Below are 14056 nucleotides of genomic sequence, written 5' to 3' on the forward strand. Positions count from 1 at the left end.
GAGGGTGGCTAGGAAGAGGCCGCTATCACTGTGCAGGATACAGAGCTCAGTGGCTGAGACTGGGGTGAGGGTGCACCAGTCACCATATCAGGGGCTCTGTATACACCTGGCTGTATGGGAGGGTGGCTAGGAAGAGACCGCTATCACTGTGCAGGAGATACAGAGCTCAGTGGCTGAGACTGGGGTGAGGGTGCACCAGTCACCATATCAGGGGCTCTGCATACACCTGGCTGTATGGGAGGGTGGCTAGGAAGAGGCCGCTATCACTGTGCAGGATACAGAGCTCAGTGGCTGAGACTGGGGTGAGGGTGCACCAGTCACCATATCAGGGGCTCTGCATACACCTGGCTGTATGGGAGGGTGGCTAGGAAGAGGCCGCTATCACTGTGCAGGATACAGAGCTCAGTGGTGAGACTGGGGTGAGGGTGTACCAGTCACCATATCAGGGGCTCTGCATACACCTGGCTGTATGGGAGGGTGGCTAGGAAGAGGCCGCTATCACTGTGCAGGATACAGAGCTCAGTGGGTGAGACTGGGGTGAGGGTGCACCAGTCACCATATCAGGGGCTCTGAATACACCTGGCTGTATGGGAGGGTGGCTAGGAAGAGGCCGCTATCACTGTGCAGGAGATACAGAGCTCAGTGGCTGAGACTGGGGTGAGGGTGCACCAGTCACCCATATCAGGGGCTCTGCATACACCTGGCTGTATGGGAGGGTGGCTAGGAAGAGGCCGCTATCACTGTGCAGGAGATACAGAGCTCAGTGGGTGAGACTGGGGTGAGGGTGCACCAGTCACCATATCAGGGGCTCTGCATACACCTGGCTGTATGGGAGGGTGGCTAGGAAGAGGCCGCTATCACTGTGCAGGATACAGAGCTCAGTGGCTGAGACTGGGGTGAGGGTGCACCAGTCACCATATCAGGAGCTCTGCATACACCTGGCTGTATGGGAGGGTGGCTAGGAAGAGGCCGCTATCACTGTGCAGGAGATACAGAGCTCAGTGGGTGAGACTGGGGTGAGGGTGCACCAGTCACCCATATCAGGGGCTCTGCATACACCTGGCTGTATGGGAGGGTGGCTAGGAAGAGGTCGCTATCACTGTGCAGGATACAGAGCTCAGTGGCTGAGACTGGGGTGAGGGTGCACCAGTCACCATATCAGGGGCTCTGCATACACCTGGCTGTATGGGAGGGTGGCTAGGAAGAGGTCGCTATCACTGTGCAGGAGATACAGAGCTCAGTGGCTGAGACTGGGGTGAGGGTGCACCAGTCACCCATATCAGGGGCTCTGCATACACCAGGCTGTATGGGAGGGTGGCTAGGAAGAGGCCGCTATCACTGTGCAGGATACAGAGCTCAGTGGCTGAGACTGGGGTGAGGGTGCACCAGTCACCATATCAGGGGCTCTGCATACACCTGGCTGTATGGGAGGGTGGCTAGGAAGAGGCCGCTATCACTGTGCAGGAGATACAGAGCTCAGTGGCTGAGACTGGGGTGAGGGTGCACCAGTCACCCATATCAGGGGCTCTGCATACACCTGGCTGTATAGGAGGGCGGCTAGGAAGAGGCCGCTATCACTGTGCAGGAGATACAGAGCTCAGTGGCTGAGACTGGGGTGAGGGTGCACCAGTCACCATATCAGGGGCTCTGCATACACCTGGCTGTATGGGGGGGTGGCTAGGAAGAGGCCGCTATCACTGTGCAGGATACAGAGCTCAGTGGGTGAGACTGGGGTGAGGGTGCACCAGTCACCATATAAGGGGCTCTGCATACACTTGGCTGTATGGGAGGGTGGCTAGGAAGAGGCCGCTATCACTGTGCAGGATACAGAGCTCAGTGGCTGAGACTGGGGTGAGGGTGCACCAGTCACCATATCAGGGGCTCTGCATACACCTGGCTGTATGGGAGGGTGGCTAGGAAGAGGCCGCTATCACTGTGCAGGAGATACAGAGCTCAGTGGCTGAGACTGGGGTGAGGGTGCACCAGTCACCCATATCAGTGGTACTGCATTCACCAGGCCTGCCGGGGAGGGGGGCTTGAAAAAAAAGAAATTACAAAAGGAAGAAACACATCACACCACATCTGGAGGTTATCAGAAAACATCAGTGTCTCAGCTAATACGTGGGATAAGGTTTTGTGATGTGATGAGAAAAAAATATTGCTTTATGGCCCCAATTAAAACATGTGGTGAAAACCTAACACTGTTTATTCCTCAGAAGACACCTTCCCAACAGTGAGTTATAGGGTGGCAGGATCATGGTGTGGGGATGATTTCCTCAGCAGGGACTGGGCAACACTGAAGGATCGATGGATTGTAAAAAATACAGGCAGAGACTCCGTCAGTCAGCTAGAAAACTAAAACTTGGGAGAACGTTCCCCTGTCATCAGGACAATGATCCCAAACACAAGGCCAAACTAACACGGGGCGGCTGCACAACAAAAAGGCCAAGTCAACGTCCAGATATCATTCCAACCGCAGCCCACATGCGTCATCTGACCAACCTGGAGCAGATCTGCAAGGAAGACTGGGTAACACTCACTCCCAAACAGTGTGTGTAAAGATGTGCCCTGTGGGCACATCTGTGTTGCTGTCCCTAGCTGGGGGCAGCGCTGGGGCAGCTTGTCTGTCCCCAGCGCTGGGTGCGTGGCGGCGGGTGTCCGGTGCAGGGATTACCCTTTTCCCTGCACCGGACAGGAGGCTGCTGGAGGATTCAAATGTTGGTGCCCTCCGGGAGCCAATCGCGGCTCCCGGAGCGGCAGCCAGTCAGAGAGGGACGCGGCGAGCCAATCGGCGCTCGCCGCGTCATAGGCCCCGCCCCCGGCGTCTGACGTCAGACGCCGGGCGGGAGCCGAAGAGACCGCGCGCGCGGAAGAGCGCGGAGAAGAAAGAAGAGGACGGGCGGGAACAGCGAGGGCGGTCGTCGGCGCGCCGGAGCGCAGAAGATCCCGGCGGCGCGAGGAAGAAGACGGAGCTCGGGTGGCCGCGGAAGAGGCCTGAAGACTCCAGCACTGGGAAAGAAGATGTCCATCGGCGGCTGGACGCGGCGATGCGACGGCGGCGCCGCTGGCCAGGACGGGCCAGCGGCCGAAGAGGGCACCGAAGATCCCTGGAGCAGGTGAGGCCTCAGTGAGGCAACTTCACCCCCTCCCTTTTCCTCCCTCGACCACCAGGGACGGGCATTAGGCCCGAGGGCACAAGTCAGGCACTAGGCCTGTGGCACAGGTAGGAGAGTGGGGGCCATTTTCTGATTAGGTGGTTTGGGCATTAGGCCCAAGCCACCCTCTCCCGGTGGCACCAGTTAGGCGGGCACTAGGCCCGGGGGCATATCAGGCAATAGGCCTGTGGGGCATTAGAGGGCGCTAGGCCCTAGTGTATTTTGGCCAAGTAGGTACATATAAGGTGACCCTGGGCACAAGGCCCAGGTAACCCAACGGGCAGCAAGTTAGGCGGGCGCTAGGCCCGTGGGCGAAGTCAGGCCTCCGGCCTGTGCGCAGTCAGGGGGCGCTAGGCCCAGCGAGTAAGTACCCCCCAAGGTGAATAAAGGTGGCACTGGGCACTAGGCTCGGGCCACCCAGAGGTGTTTAGGTGGGCAGGCCGTGTGGCACCCACCCCCTTCCAGCGGCAGGTAGGGATTTAAAGGGACAACACCGTGTGATCTTGCATTCTGATATTGTGATATATGTTGTTACCGTGCAGGGCAAATTGTCTGTGTTTGCATAGTTTTGTTGCACCACACCCACAGAGCTAGTTTTAGGGCTCTGCCGTTGTAGTTAGTATAGGGTGTGACACTAGGGTAGAGTTAGGCCCTGCACGGCTGTTTCTCTTTGCCTCCTTACAGGGACCTGTAAGTGGAGAAGATCGGAGTGCAAGACTTGTGATGGTGAGTAGCATCCGTGTACGTTTGTCCCCGAGCGCCGGAGTCAGGATTGCTCACGGACGTGAGAATCCCTTTCATCACACTACGTGCGAGAGCGCGAGTGTGTGAAAGCTGGGTGGCTGAGGCTTTGTGCCAGTGATGACCTTTCACCCAACCGGTGAAGGTCGCGGTCACCCCTGGGGTATCCCCTGTTCCAGTGGAAGAAGGGTCGATACCCCCCCTTAAGGTAAACCATTCTCTCCTCAGCTTGGTCGTCGGTCAGCTCCGAGAGGGAATCGCCGTGTCCGGATCCGACTGAAGATTTCAAGGTCCGTTGAAGGTTCCGGTACCTGAAGGTGAGAGAGAGCGGCGCCTGGTGAGTACCGAGTCTACACCTGCACGGCAGCAGGCACCACCACACAGCAGCCGCACCTCTCACATGTGCACAACTGGTAGACACTTAACCCAACAGGCTTATGTCATTGCAGAAAAAAAGTAGTCTGCATGGGTTTGAATACTTCTGCAAACAGCATTTTTACAGTTTGCGTTAGGAAAAAATAATAATAATAATAATAATAATAATAATAATAATAATGTGCAGAATGAACTATGAGTTTAAACATTTACTTTAAGAGCCTACTACTAAAAATACTGCCAAATCTGTTGTTGACTTTTTAAGGGGTGGAATATTTTTGCAAGTCATTTATAATAGAAAACAGTAGAGATGTGCGCCAACCCCCTTGTTTTGGTTCGAATTTGTCACTTCACGTGTTTTGGTTTTGGTTTTGGATCTGTATTTTTTCAAATACTTGTTTCGTACTACAGTATTATTAACCTCAAGGACATTCACTTCCAGTCATTTCCAGTCAATTTTGACCACCTCATAGCTCATAATATTGTTTTCGCCAATACTGGCCAAAGGCTGCAGCGAGCTGGCTGGTAACTAAGTGACAGAGCAGCGACACAAACACACCGCAGTTTATAGCACCTCTTTGAAACACTGCCACACCGCAGTGGCAGGAAAGAAAATTGGGGGAAAATGGAATTGTCCTTGGGCCGTCCTACCCACCCTGTCCTTGGGCCATCCCACCGGGTTCACTACGGGTGGCCGGCGGTCGGGCTCCCGGCGACCAGCATCCCGGCGCCGGGAGCCCGACCGCCGGCTTACCGACAGCTTGGCGAGCGCAAATGAGCCCCTTGCGGGCTCGCTGCGCTCGCCACGCTACGGGCACGGTGGCGCGCTACGCGCGCCACACTATTTTATTCTCCCTCTATGGGGGTCGTGGACCCCCACGAGGGAAAATAAGTGTCGGTAAGCCGGCGGTCGGGCTCCCGGCGCCGGTATACTGAGCGCCGGGAGCCCGACCGGCGGCAAACAGAAGACCACCCATCCCACCCACCCTTATGGTGGTTATTAAGAAGGACATGCACAGTTTAACAAACCAAGCACTTGACTGCCAGTTTTGTGGCTAAAGTGCTTGGTTTGTTTGGGGCCCAATAAAAATATTTTTGGGGGGATGGACTACATCTGATCACTAATAAGGAGGATGATGATAAGGGTGTTAATTACAAAGTATTATAATTTTGAAAAATACATTTCATGAACTTGCCACAAACGTTGTAACATGGAGGAGGTGCCTAGGTGGTTAACATCCCTATCTCTACTAACTTTGGCCTTACAAATGGAGCAGATATACTCTCCCACTGGATCTCCCCAGATCCCGTACCCATTGCACTACTCTACCCCAGAATTTCTTTTTTATTTTACTTAGGCTGGACCAACACCACACTTCACAAAGAAAAACTATCGGAGAAACAATTTGACACATGGCTCCCATACGTTCATACACTACCTCCGTTGCTAAGATAGGCCTTATGGAAATGTTTTCAAAACACTGATTGGTACAATCGGACAGGGATATACTCTGGTGTTCCGTTCTAACTTGCCCCTGGATAGGGATATCATTTCCCCTCCCAAAGCTGTACTCTGAACATATTATATCTGTGTCCTACACCTTATGTTTTACCCAGTTCATGCTCTTGACTTTCTTATGTTCTACTGTTTCTTCCCTTGATTGATTGCTGTAATATTCTACAAAACAACTCCATTTTCGTTCTGTATATTTGTGCAGTATATGTGTATTGATTGTATTGCTTTTGCCTGTCAATAAACTTTTTAACAAAAACAAATGGAGCAGATGCCTTCATAAAGTTGTCAGAATTTGTGTAAAAATAATCCCTCACCTAAGAGGTGTTTTTTTGGGCCTCATGTCTAGGCATCACAATGGCTTTCTTTTTATCACAGGCAAGAACTGCTTGCCACTGGTGACCTCATTAGCATCAGTACACAAATATCCCCCTCATCCTGTTCCACATGCCCACACTAGCATCCTCAATTTCTATTATGTCATCATCACCATCTTTACTTATACAGCTCACCCCCACATTTGCAGAGGGTGCAGAAATTGTGTAAGGAGGTAAATAAGGCTTCTCTACAAATACAGTGTGAGAAATGTCAGACTCACACATAGCTAACGTGGACACCCCTAGACTCAGGGATCTGTGAACACAGTTTGTGCTCTTCAGTCTTAGTGGGATTTCTTTCTTTGGGGGGGGTCACTAATTTGTCAGTTTTGACTTTGACACTGCAACCACCTTTAATAGATGCCGTAGTACTATAGTGGCCGGCCAGCCACAGCACTAGTACTTGGTTGCTGCTCCTGCTCTTTTTTCGACTTATTGTGATCCATATCGACTCAGCGCTACAGTGGCACGGCAACTACTAAGCTTTATTGAATGCACAAGTTGTACAAAAAAAGAACATAATTTTTTTTCACAAATGTCAACTCCGGTGCTTATATTTATGAACGCAGTGGGGTACAGCATCTACAGCACACACGTTGAACTAAAAATGTTTTTTTTTTCTTTTCACAAATGACAACTCACACTGCAGAGTCACAGTGCTTCTATTTATGAACACAGTGCGGTACGGTACCTATAGCACAAACAAGTTGTAAACAAAAACAACATTTTTTTTCTGTACAAATAACAATAACTTTACCAAAAAACTTTTGCGGCCAACAGCGTTCCTGTGCACCAAAAAAGGGTTAAAACTACCCTGTATTAGGAGCTCTTGGCTACAATGTATACTAGGAACTGATAAACCCCCCCCCCCCTCCTTACCAGTTTACACAAAGGGTTAATGCTGCCTATATGGAGCTCTGGGCTGCAATGTAGGCAGTGACAAAAAATACACAAGTGTGCACTGTGCACTAAGGGTTAATACTGCCCCTGTATTAGAAGACCCGGCAGTGATAAAAATACACCAACAGCGTGCTGTGCCCCAATAAAGGGTTAATGATGGTTAATGCTGCCCTCAGGAACTCTGGGCTGTCCACCAGTATAATACAAGACTGATATATTAATGAATTTCTGCTCTGGCAGTCTAGCGTGTACTTAGGATCTCTTGCCTGTGCAACAGTATTATTCAGGACTGATACTGAATATTAATTCATTTCTGCGCTGGCAGTCTACTGGGTGCTCTCCGTCCGGTGTCTGGTATGAAACGTTTCCCGAATCACCACAGGAGGGACTTATATTGAATCCAAGACTCACGAGATCTGATTCTGGGAGGATGATGTTTTGCCTTGATTTGGAATTTGAGCCTGGCAGGAAAACCTTCAGATCCCTGACGTTCATGTGAGCTCAGTTCTTGGAGAACCGAGCCTGCTCATCTCTAGAAAACAGTAACATTGCTCACCACTTCCAGAATCTTGAGGCACACTAACAGTCCCGGTTTTAAGGATATCCATGCTTCAGCACCAATGATTAAACCAAAACAACTTATTATGTCACCTGTGCTCAATTACAAGACCCGAAGGGTTAAGTGATTAGCTTTATGTTAGCTTATATCATTATCATTACCCTCATTTAAATCTACGACCCTATTTCTTCAATCCGATCCTGTGCAGATCCAAAACCCCCCACCCTACTCAATTACAGTATGGCTATCCTTAAAACCCGGACTGCTAGTGTAACATCAGGACAGTGATTGAGAAATACTGGTTTACTCAATTAATTCCTTTTTCACATTCAGCATGGACCCAGATGAAAGGCTTATGCTAATATGCCTTGGTGCACTTAGGTGCAGCAGAGAAGCCTAACTGACCGAGGCTCCATCTGTATGACTACTGGAGGGACAGTCTGTCACATACAGTCATTATGTGGAAATTAGCCAGCCTTCCTGTAAGGGTCAGAGGCTAATGATCTCATAACTTTCCCATTACACTTATCCGAATATACGATTTCCCTCCAGCGACGGAAGAGAAAATAGTGAATACTTACATCCATCACACAGATTCATCTTAGACAGGTTCTTCCCATCAAAGGATTCCTCGAATATGGAACCATTTTCCTTCTCATCAAACGTATGTAGGTACATCCCCTTATTGTCCATCGCGTTTCGCCACCTCTATCTACAATAATAATAAGAGACAAACCTATTACTTTAGTCCAGTATTCCTTGTGGGTGTAACTTCTATAGGTAAATGTTAAATGAATAAATTAATAACCAGATTCATTTTTACATACAATATTTGCAATTTGCGCCATTTATTTCCGGACATGGAATGCTGTCACACAAGTATTGTGCAGGTGGAGTAAGGAGATATTTACCAGCTATTTAAGTAATGAGCAGGAGGAAGTTGGCGAATGTTGTACTTGTAACCGTTATGCATATTATGCCGGAGAAAGAGGTGTTAATAACTGTGGCAGGGGAGGTACTTTGCCACCTGTAAGCTACACACAGGGTCCTGGGGTGGATGGGAAGTGTGGATGGACCGGGTTCCCATCCATTTGGCCCAGACCAGGTCTTATAGGCTTCTTAGCCCAAGAAGCTTGCTTCATCAGCCAGCACCTGGGTGCTGGGTTTAAAGCAGAGTCTCTCCCATGAGTCAGGGCTCCTGAAGGCAGTTAGTGTCCAGGTGATAGGCCTGCTAGGGACAGTGGGATCCGGAGGGCTAGGCCACTAGTGTCAGGATGCCGGGGCCTGAAGGGTTCCTTATTTAGTAAGAGGAAGTGAGGCAGGGCCTAACCTCCCTGGTAGACTATACTAAAGACAGTGATCTTTGTTTTATGTATATCTTTGTTTTTGAGCTACCTGAATAAAAGGTATTTGTTGTTTTTGCACAAGCCTGGAGTCGGTCGTTGGTGGATTTTTGTAGCAGAGCACATTCTAGCAAGACTCATGTTACACAACGTTATTGTTTCATTCTCTGAAGTCTGGTGCCCATCATTCTTTAACATACACTGCACCTTTTGTCAACATGCGTCCCATCCACTAGGTTCTCCAGTACATGCAAGCTCCCTAGTATTCACGGGCCCTTCTGGTTTTGTACGCCATACCCATGCCATAGACAGAGCAAAATAGAGTTATCACTAGGGTGTAAAACCTGAAACCTCAAATAGGTGTATCCCAACACTGGTAGGGTTCATACTTTGCATGAGGAACCATCGTAGGAGTGCCCTGGTGAAGGCACACTGACAGCTTCCCCCAGGTGGGCTACAAGGTTGGCTTGTGTGACCAACAAGTACTACTGTATAGAAAATAAACACATGCATTAGCAAACAGATACTGAATCACAGGGATAAGCAACTTTGCGCAGAATTTTGAGAGAATCTAATTTTGTGGCAGATCAGGTGGTGCAAAATTCCGGTAATTCTGTGAAACGCCAACCCACGCTCTATTTGTACGTTCTGCATTCCACGTTTAGCAGCGTTTACACTAAATGGGTCTGGGGCACTGACGGTGTCAGTTCATTTCTGTGGTGAGGTTGAGGTATAACATAAAGCTAAATGGTAAAACAGAGTAACGTGACATAATGCAACCTAGGGCAAACGTTCCATGGAAGAGCTGTAGACATTGGTCTCTGCTGCATGAGAAGAGGTGAATAGATTAATGAAGGCAATTGCCTTAAACATTTCTCTAGCAGAATATCTTAATGAAGCTAATCCGGAATTTCCGATGAGGCCGGGAGATAGTCTAGGATGACCAGCCACTGTCTGCTGGGCTAACGTGTCTGTAGATTGGGTGTACTTTGTTCTGTTCTTTAACTATTTTTTATTTTTTGACGCCTGGAAAGTTACAGAATGAGGAGGGTGCAAGAGCCTGAACATATAATAACTGAGTGTCTTAGCTGTAGGTCAGGGAGAGATTTGCTGTCACATTAGAGTTACAGGGACTGTGACTTGAGTTTGTGCCATACCTGCCTACTGTCCAGAAACGCCAGGAGACTCCCGAAAACCTGGTGGCTTTTCCTGGCCACTCTGAAGAGTCCTCAACCTGCTGGTAGCCACCCACTTACCGAGCGAAAGTGGGTGGCGCAAGCGGTTAATGCCGCGGCGTGCTATTTGTAATAAGGTACATTTTAAAAACTTGGTGCAAAAGGAAACAGGTACAGTATTGTAGCCCATAGTATCCAATCAGAAATTTGTTGCCATTTTCTAAATTCTGCTGGAAAAAGTCCTGATTTTTTCATTCAGAAATGTCCCCTAATTCCAGACTCTATACATTATCTCTCTGAGATGCGTATGATGGTTTGTGTGCAATACCTAAGTAACACAACGTCTCTCTTACACACATACCATCGGTATTAGCTATATGTAAGATGACACGGGTTGTATTAGGCAAAACTAAAATGAAATGAAGAGAAAATGAACTTAATAAGAATTCCTAGTAATGGCAGATACCGGGAATAATTGTTTATAATATGACGGTGCTTTTACAGCTGAGAGCGGTCACCAGAGAATGCTAATGTGTAGCACTTTCATTATATGTAATATTACTGTGTTTGTGCAGCTGACCGGGACCCACAGACGCTGGAAGTGATGAGGAAATTAATGAAAGTCAATATGGAGGGGAAAGACCTGGTGGATGCAGTTACAGCGCGTCGTATCCAGGACTGCGGGTACTGCAGACCTACAATAACCCAGAGGGGGCAATAGAAAAATGTCCTGGATGCTGAGATAACCCATTCTGTACTTCCCCTGTCACAGGGTGGATGCGGCTCATTATTATCAGTAGGTGCAAGCCGGCTAACAAGCCAAACCATTAAAGAGACCTTCTTTTATTTGTTAAATGACTCCATGCAACTTGCACTAAGGGGGTCATTCCGAGTTGACCGCTAGCTGCCGTTGTTTGCAGCGCAGCGATCAGGCTAAAAATCGGCATTTCTGCGCATGCGTATGCACCGCAATGCGCAGGGGCGTCATACGGGTACAATGAGCATCGTGGGTTTGCACAGAGTGTAACGAACATTCCAGTCGCACGGCCGAACGCAGGAAGATTGACATGAAGTGGGCGTTTCTGGGTGTCAACTGACCGTGCTTAGAAAAATACAGGCGTGGCAGAAAAAACGCAGGCGTGGCTGGGCGTTCGCTGGGCGGGTGTGTGACGTCAAAAGTCATCCCACCGTTGTTAGAATCAACGCACACGAAGAGTAACTACAGGGCTGGTCTTGTTTTGCACAAAAAGATTTTGCAGGCGCTCTGCTGCACAGGCGTTCGCACTCCTGCAAAGCGAAAATACACTCCCCAGTGGGCGGCGATAATGCGTTTGCACGGCTGCTAAAAACTGCTAGCGAGCGATCAACTCAGAATGACCCCCCCAAACCCATTGCGTTATTTTTCTGCATTCATTGGGGGGGTATTCAATTAGCTTAGGGTTTACTCCTCGGCTACTTGCACGCCTAAAATACCTGTGGAATGGGGGGGGGGGGGGGGGTTAGATGAAGCAATTCTCTGTACACTGCATTATCACAGTGCTGCCCCCTTGCTGCACTGTGTTGTATACAGGACGGGCCAAATGTGGCAATTGGCACACCCTGTCTCCGCAGTGGCAACCTGCACCTCCAAGGCGGGATCACTCCTGTAATAAAATCTGTTATTAGTCTGTCTGTGTCTGAACAGCATTATTAGTAAATACCAAGTAGCATGCAGACACAAGTGTGACATGACAATACTAATTCAGTTAATTTAAATGCAAACTGCTGTGTTCCTCATTAAAATGAAATGGAAACCTGCTTCTCACATTCCAGTCATATAAATAATGGTAACAGATTGCAGGGTTTACATATGATTTGCCGGCTGACGGGAAGCCGGCTGTCACTATCCCGACAGCAGCATCCTGCCCGCCAGAATGCCGGCAGCGGGATGAGCGCTATCAGTCCCCTTGCGGGCTCGTTGCACTCACCACAGGATCTTTTCCTACTCTATGGTGGGAATAGCCCTGTTGCGTCGGGATTCCAGCTGTTGGCATTGTCGGCTGTCGGGATTCCGGCGTCGGTATCCTTACCGTCGGGATCCCAACCGCCGGTGAATTAACTGCATCCCGATTGCAGAAGCCACATTAATATTAGTGACAGTATAACCCTGTCCCTGTGTAGCTGTGTGAGGTGCGTGGATAGGGGAGCCTCTGCCTGTAGCTCCCCCCATAGTGCTGGAAGTCTCCACCTCTCTTATCTATAGCAACCCTCTAATATATTTATAGCATCTCTTTACTATGTCACAGCTCTGCATAAGAAGCCCACTGTCCAATGATGGCTGGCCATCCGCCATCTAAACTATCGATGTGACGGTAACAGTCCATAGCAGTCAGTGGCGGCTACCATTGGAAAGCTGCCATCAAATGGTGGAACTACACTACTACCATCGAAATAAAAACATCGATGGTGTTGAACTATTGAAAACCAGTTTCCATCCCTATTCTGCATTTCCTTATCACAGCTCTGCATCCTTTTCAGTGGAGCCTATTTATCAAATAATATTTGCGGGATATTCCCTGAAAACAGACATTTTTTGGTGAGATAATGGCAAATATTATTATGTATCCACCTAATGTACCACGGAGGGATCACAGCAGATATCACTGGTCTCTAATATCTGATGCAGTGCCTCCATTTCTGACAGCTGCAGGCCCCATACTGTAAGTCCCTATCTAATTTTACCATGATACACTGCGGTAATTTAGCATTACTATGATACACTGTGGTAATCTATCTTTACCATGATACACTGCGGTAATCTAGTTTTACCATGATACACTGTGGTAATAAAGTCTTACCATGATACACTGCGGTAATGTAGCCTTACCATGATACACTGCGGTAATCTAGTTTTACCTTGGTACACTGGGTTAATAAAGTTTCACCATGATACAATGCGGTAATCTAGCCATACCATGATACACTGCGGTAATGTAGTCTTACCATGATACACTGCGGTAATCTAGTTTTACCTTGGTACACTGCGTTAATAAAGTTTTACCATGATACAATGCGGTAATCTACCCATACCATGATACACTGCGGTAATGTAGTCTTACCATGATACACTGCGGTAATCTAGTTTTACCTTGGTACACTGCGTTAATAAAGTCTTACCATGATACAATGCGGTAATCTAGCCATACTATGATACACTGCGGTAATGTAGTCTTACCATGATACACTGCAGTAATCTAGTTTTACCATCATACACACTTTACACCATACTTGCTACCTGACCCTCTTCATGAGGGAGAAAATGCTCTGTTCCTGGACTTTCCTGGTAATGTATGATTGCCATCACCTGTGGTGAGCTAGTTAATTGAATCCTGAATTTTAGGCAGGGGAAGAAGGCTATTTATTTGATTAACCTTTTCCCCCGCCTAAAATTCAGGATTCAGGCGCAGAAACTCACTGATTACGTGTAAACTTCTATGTTTTTTCCTGCACGTGAACCCAATTTTGCAGTTTTTGTGTGGACTTCAGATTGGAGCTGCGGGGTTCAGCCTGACTTCGAGGATTTACACACAGGGCAATCACCACTGATTAGATTGCTCCAGCGCAACAATTAGCCTGAATACCTCTTCTTATGTGCCTTTATGCCATGTATTTATATTATCAGGTTGTATTACATGTGCCTGATGACATCACTGTGCTCATTGCATTGGATACAATTATATCTAATGAGCAGCTGTGTGACCTATCACAAACACTTGACTGAAAAGCATAGACTGAAGGTGGGAAGCAAATGCACTGCATTCAGGGGAAGGTATATTAGGAATTGTATAAGTACATAGGCTTACCATGCTATCCCTTTAAACTGGGACACTATAAACCGGGATGAAATCAATGTAAAAAATTAGGTCAAACCCCCGAAAA

The sequence above is a fragment of the Pseudophryne corroboree genome, chromosome 4 (assembly GCF_028390025.1).
Source record: "Pseudophryne corroboree isolate aPseCor3 chromosome 4, aPseCor3.hap2, whole genome shotgun sequence".
NCBI classification, from domain to species: Eukaryota; Metazoa; Chordata; class Amphibia; order Anura; family Myobatrachidae; genus Pseudophryne; species Pseudophryne corroboree.